Raw genomic sequence first — 7,500 nt, forward strand, 5'->3', positions numbered from 1 at the left:
TATTTTGAATTTTTTCTGAGGTAATATACATCTAAATATAGAATGAAAAAAAAAACAGACAGATAGACATATATATAGAAACAGAGATGCAACAAGTGGAATATTGAAATGATTGACATATTAGATGAGAGGTTGAAAAAAAAAAATCCCATAAAAGCAAATTAGGATTGAAAAGGATTTCTATCGTTTTAGTTTCCCGGGACATTTGCACACTTGATATGAATTAGGCCATGGATCAATTTTGAAGAAAAAATTACCTTGACAAAAAATGTCACAGTTTTTCAAAGTATCATAGACGAAACCCATTCTTAAATATATATTTATATATATATATATATATATATATATATATATATATATATATATATATATACATATATATATATATATATATATATATATATATATATATACATATATATATATATATATGTGTGTGTATACATATACATGTGTGTATATATACATATATATATATATATATATATATATATATATATATATATATATATATATATATATATATATGTATTCATATACATATCAATTTGAAACACAGTTGCAGATGCAAAACCATAGTATTCCGAGGAATTTCATAATTCAGTTACAACTTACTAAAGACAGTCTGTTTAGAAGTTGGCAAGAGGCTATGTTTTCGAGACGGTGTATTTATTTATTCATTTGTGTGTGTGTCTGTTGACATGATTACGTCAAAACTACTCAACGGATTTTGACGAAATTTCCACGCCACATAGATCCTAGGCCATGGACGACTCCATTAACGTTTGGAGATGATCCGGTAGCCGGATTCGGATTTGCGTCCTTTTAAAGATTACGTCAAAACAAATTGACGCTTTGGAGTTTCACCAAATCTTAACAGTGGAAAGATATTATGCATCGGAAGAAAACATGGAATTTTGGAGGTGATACGGATCAAGATCACGATTCTGGATAAACATTGCACTTTTCACCATCTGCTGTAAAAGTCAGCTTATGAAAAGTGGGAGGCGCTGTCCGTAGACTTTAGGTAACTGCTGACAATATTCACTGGAGGAAGTTTGAAATCTCTGATTGCTCTTGTTAATTCAATTATATCAATGCTGACTGGTGCTTCATAGACAAACCTATTCCAGAAGGCAAATGATATTACGGATCCCTTGTACAGAGATATGAGTAAAACTGGAACCCATTCCTCCCTGTGGTGACCACAACCCTCTTGAGCCGAACGTCGTCAGACTGGGGTTCGAGTCCCGCTCAAACTCGTTAGTTCCTTTGGTCACTGCAACCTCATTATCCTTGTGAGCTAAGGATGGGGAGTTTGGGGGAGCCTATAGGTCTATCTACTGAATCATCAGCAGCCATTGACTGGCCCTCCTTGGTCCTAGCTTGGTTGGAGAGGGGGCTTGGGCGCTTATCATATGTATATATAGTCAGTCTATAAGGCACTGTCCTGCTCGATAGGGCATTGTCACTGTCCCTTACCTCTGCCATTCATGAGTGACCTTTTCAGCACTATTCAATTATTGAAGAAATGACATAATTTCTGAATATAAGTTTCAGGAATGTCAAAATAAAGACTGAATACCATAGACGTTGGATGGTGTTGGGAAATGCTCTGTATTCTGGCTGCTAGTTTTGGGGACCGCAATTAATCCCAGATATCACCTCAATGTACTGTATATACATGAACATTACATACATACATTCATAATACTAATAATAATAATAATAATAATAATAATAATAATAATAATAATAATAATAGTAATAATAATAATAATAATAATAATAATAATAATAATAATAGTGATAAATAAGTGCATGCGCGTTTATATATATATATATATATATATATATATATATATATATATATATATATATATATATATATATATACAGAGAGAGAGAGAGAGAGAGAGAGAGAGAGAGAGAGAGAGAGAGAGAGAGAGAGAGAGAGAAAATATATTATGAAACGAATAATTTGGTTTAGTACTTTAGTCTCTCAAGCAATTCCGTATAGTCTACTCTGCCTGTATATGTCTTAATATTAGGTTTAGTGTCTCCATTTCGTGAGTTTTTATATATCATTCTGCTGGAGAAGTAATTATTTTCCAATAAGCTCTTCCCGGCAATTGGTATTTGTATAATATATTTTCAAATTGTTTTATGGCTGTAAAAATTTGGTGGAAAATTTTCAAAGTTTTCCAACAAGATTTTATATTGCGTCTATTGTTTCAATCATTAATTTCTTTATAGTAAAAATATTAATATCAATGCAATTACGACTGCCATTCCTATATCATTCTCTTTGTTACATAGCTATCTCAATTTTCTTTTTCTTAAAACCTTCATAAAGCTGAAGCCTTCAATAATACTTAGTGCAACATCTAATCCACTTATCACGTATCATTTGGAAAATGTTCCTCACTACCTCCTAACATCAACATAAAAATAAATAAATAGATAAATAAATAAAAAAAAATAATAAAAAAACTATTTCATGATCTCATTATATTCAGAATAGCTCTTACACCTGCGCGGCCAATTTGTATTACAAGGATATTATCCGAACTAACGGAGAACAATTTTTAGGAGGCTTTTGAGAATTTAAATGCTTGCAATAGCCTCGTGCGCCAAGGAAATTGAAAAGCTTAAACATTTTTACTCAAATTAAACGGCCAAAAGGAAACTTTTTTTAATAGCTATGATGTGAAGATATTTCAGGCCAATTACTAGGGTGTGAAATATACATGTTTTCACTCATTATAGGGCCTAATTGAACGTTAATTAGGAAACTTCAGTAAGAAATATAAGTTTTATATCGATATGATTTTTTCTATTCATACCTTTCTCGATTGCCAAGAGGAATATTTTGTGATGGAATTACCTGGTGTTGTAAACATATTTTCATTTCATTTCACAATCATTGCGGCAATTTGAATGTGAAGTTAAATTTCTTAAAACAATATTTGCGTTTCTACATCAAAAAAGAAAAGAAAAAAATCTATGATAGTCTGGATTGGTGAAGGTTAGAGCGTTGCGAAATAAACATAGATATACGGTAAAATAAGTGATGACAATTATATTTATAAATATATTAAACATCAATAAAATCATCTCCTTTATAGATATAGACGTTCACGATAGTTGAATTAATTACTCCTAGTTTTTATTATATATCGAACCCAAAATCAAAATTTAGTTGTAATATAAAAATAAAAACTACTCTTAGGCATAGATATAGCCTACACAAGATGGACGATGCTATGAAATTACATTGCATGTCTTTCTTTATTTGTTGCATTCGAAGATGGCCAGGAAGGACTTAGGTGAGATAAATTTATTTTAGAGCATTTTCTTCTCGAATTCAGCATATGAAAGTCCAAATACCCGGATAAAAACAAATGACAAGCGAAGCTAGATTTCGATGAGATGTATTCTCATACGTCGTTTTCTGTTGCACTCGAAGATAGCCAGGAAGGACTTAGGTGATATGAACTTCTTGTAGAGCATTTTCTTCCCGAATTAAGGGCATGAAAATCCAAATGCTATTATGGAAACAAATGACAGGCGAAGCTAGATTTCGATAAGATGTAGTCTTGCATGTCTTTATTTGTTGCATTCGAAGATGGCCAGGAAGTACTTAGGTGAGATAAACAAGCGAAGCAATACATCTATACCATCCTTCCAATGGGTTATTCGTTTTGTCGTCTTGTACTCTTGAATGCATATTCCATACACTTACATCACTAATACATGCGTCTTCGAAATAATCCAGTATGTCATTTGGCTTTTCAGGCTAATATTCCGTAAGTATTTCACAAAAGCTTCTTTTACGCTATCTGGTATATAGGAAGCTAGAAAAGCAATCATATGCATTTTTTTTCCCAAATGCCGCTCATGAATGGCAGAGGCAAGGGGCAGTGACATTGCCCTATCAAGGAGGACAATGCCCTAGAGACTGACATACGATCAGAGCCCAAGTCCCCTCTCCACCCAAGCCAGGACCAGGGAGGGCCACGCAATAGGTGCTGATGATTCGGCAGATAGACTTATAGACTCCCAAACTTCCCATCCTTAGCTCACAAGGATGGTGAGGTTCCAGACACTAGAGGATCTAACGAGTTTGAGCGGGAATCGAACCCCTGTTTAGCGATCACAAGACAAGGACGTTATCACTGTTATATAATTCTCAAAGACAAAATTCCGGAGGTTTTTTTTTTTTTTTTTTTTTTTTTTTTTTTTTTTTTTTTTTTTTTTTTTTTTTTTTTTTTTAAATATTCTTGCTAAAGGGGAAGAAGGAAACTTTGATTTCCATTTAAGGGAAAACTGTTGTGATGGTATTTGATATAGCTTTCTCAAAATCTACCATCATACTTTTAGGATGTGAATTACTGTTAAAACTTACCAACTTCTCGAGCTAAAACGTATACGTAGTTTCTGTTTTACTGGCTTTCATAAGTCCTTTTATAGTTTATATATCAAATATTTGTTTTAATGTTGTTAATGTTTTTTAAATATTCTATTTTAATTTTTCATTTTTTCTTATATTGTTTATTTATTTCCTTATTTCCTTTCTTTACTGGGCTATTTTTCCCTGTTGGAGCCCTTGGGCTTATAGCATCTTGCTTTTCCAACTAGGGTTGTAGCTTAGCTAGTAATAATAATAATAATGATAATAATGATAATAATAATAATAATAATAATAATAGACAGAGAATATTAATCTATACCTGCAGTAGTTTTGTAAATTCTATTGTTAATCAACATTCATTCTAGTAAAATAAATTCGTAAATGGTATAAAGAAAAATAAATAGCAGATATCAAACATTGTAATCCAATTAATCAAATAATGTTTTATTTGTTATATATTTTTTCGAGACATCTAAATGTATGTACATAATTCTACATTTTTGAAGAGTAAGAAATAACATTATATCTCCAGTAAATGAATAATAAAGAAATCTATTTTATTATGAATGCTAAAATGTGTTTGCAATTCACTTCTAAATTCATTTTGTATCTCGAGCTTATATCAATGTTCTTTTAAAAGTTTTTATTTTATACATTGGAGATATATTAAGGTAATTAATGAAAACAGGTTATGATTGACCATAATCATATCTATAATGCTCTTATAAGAGATTTTATAAAAGGTATAGATACATTCTCATATGTATTAAAGTATATCGGAAATCGCAGTCAAAATAATATGGTTTTATCTTAACCCTTTCACCCCCAAAGGACGTACCGGTACGTTCTTGCAAAAAACTGTTAATTACATATTTTTACATATTTTTGATAATTTAATGAGAAACTTCAGGCATTTTCCAAAAGAATGAGACCAACCTGACCTCTCTAGGACAAAAATTAAGCTTTTTAGAGCAATTTAAAAAAAATTATATAGCAAAATGTGCTCGAAATTTAACCTTATGGTGGGGGTAAAAGGTGTAAAAGATACCATAGGTTTTGATGTGTTGACAAGTTATGAAATTCTAGTTCATTTCCAATAGAAAAATAATGGATAGATTCCAGTATCAAATTCTCAGTTATTTTAATGAAAAGGTTAGAAAATATATCTATGAATGGCATTTAAGTTTATTCGAATTTCCATGCAATGCAAATGGTAATATATGACTTGGTATAATTTGGATATTTCAATAATAATGATAATCTTAATGATTTTATTTATAACAATCATTTTGATAATTTTCATAATAATGATAATAATAATTTTAGTAATTTTAATAAAAAAAAGATAATCTTAATATTTTATTAATAATAATAATTTTAATATAGTTTTGCAGATCCTACCCAAAAAGAGATAAATTATAAAGTATATCACTATCTTATTGTTTTTTGGAAACTGTTTAACTTTAAAATAGTCGGAATTTTTATCTAAATCTGTTTGATTCGATTATCGAACAAAAAACTCATTATTACTTTTTAAGAATTGTACCCTGCAGAATTATGTTTTTTATTACTTTCGAAGAGATTTGGAATTTGATACTCAATGTATAATTGAATTTGGAAAATCAAGTTTTATTGCAGAGAATAACAGATTCCAATAAATGCAAGACTTATCATTATTATTATTATTATCATTATTATTATCATTATTATTATTATTATTATTATTATTATTTTTATTATTATTATTATTACTACTTGCTAAACCACAACCCCAGATAGAAAAGCAGAATGCTTTAAGCCCAGGAGCCCCAACAGGAAAAATAGCCTAGTGAGGAAAGGAAACAAGGAAAAATGAAATATTTCAGGAATAGGGACAACATTGAAATAAACATTTCCTTTATTTAACAGAACAAGAGAAAGAGAAAAATTAGATAGAACAGTGCGCCCGAGTGTACCCTCAAGCAAGAGAACTCTAACCCAAGGCAGTGGAAGACCATGGTACAGAGGTTATATTGATAGTGCAAGAGACGATATATCAGTTCCAATTTACTGTTACGTTAGTTCGTTTTCAAAATATATTCGTTTCCTGTGAGAGAAAACTGATTGATTTTTGTTTTAATTGCCGACAAAAATCCGTGACCTAATTATTTTATCTTAGCGGAGAACTTTTGCATATCTCTTTTATTGCAAATAATCTTTAATATCTTTCATTAAGGTTTCTGGATTTTAATTTAGTTATTTATACAATGCTAATACAACACCTTTATATTTGTAAATGTGTCATTTAAATAAGGGCGAATTTAATTCGTATATTTTCTGATAGATTTATTGTGATTCAAAAATCTTATTATCTGTTTCAATATACGGAAATTTTCAAATTTTATCATCTGTTTCAATAAACGTAGATTTTAAATTAAGTATATTACATTTTTTTCTCGAGTTCTGCTGCCAGTGATATAGGATTTATATTTCAATTAGATGTTTTATATCATGAGAGTGGAAGGGAATGAAACAAATATCCCCTTAGAAATATCAATTTTATTAACGTTTATGTGAATAAGTTAAGTTTTGCTTAAGTTTCTGCAATATAACCAGTTTTTCTTGGTCAGCTTTGGAATAATTACGTTGTTAATTGATTAGTAATGTCTTTTAGAATAAAAAAAAAAAACACTCATATAAGCATTCGGAAGGCTGAATAATTTTCTTTACGTTCCCTTCATTACTCAGACGTTCCGGCAATTTTAGATTTCTCTTGTAAATTCCAGATCCTTTTGGCATACCCCTCCAGAGACAAAATTTCCATACGATATCTTCAATATTTTTCCCATCGTTTTATTTCTATGAATATCCTATAGAATCGTAAATTTATTTGGTGCTATAATTCTAACTAGGGTTGTGTGTAATAGTTTGAAAATTGCATTGCAAAAAAAAATGTAAAATCGTTCAATTTTATTATTAAAACTAGGGTTTTTATGTAGAAGTTTGAAAACCGTATTACAAAATGATAAAGATTGTTGGCAGAAAAAGTTATTGACTGAGCCCATAACTTTTTCCCAGATACTTTGTAAAATGTGTGAAAAGGACTT

This window comes from Palaemon carinicauda, chromosome 7 (genome assembly GCF_036898095.1).
Source record: "Palaemon carinicauda isolate YSFRI2023 chromosome 7, ASM3689809v2, whole genome shotgun sequence".
Lineage (NCBI taxonomy): Eukaryota > Metazoa > Arthropoda > Malacostraca > Decapoda > Palaemonidae > Palaemon > Palaemon carinicauda.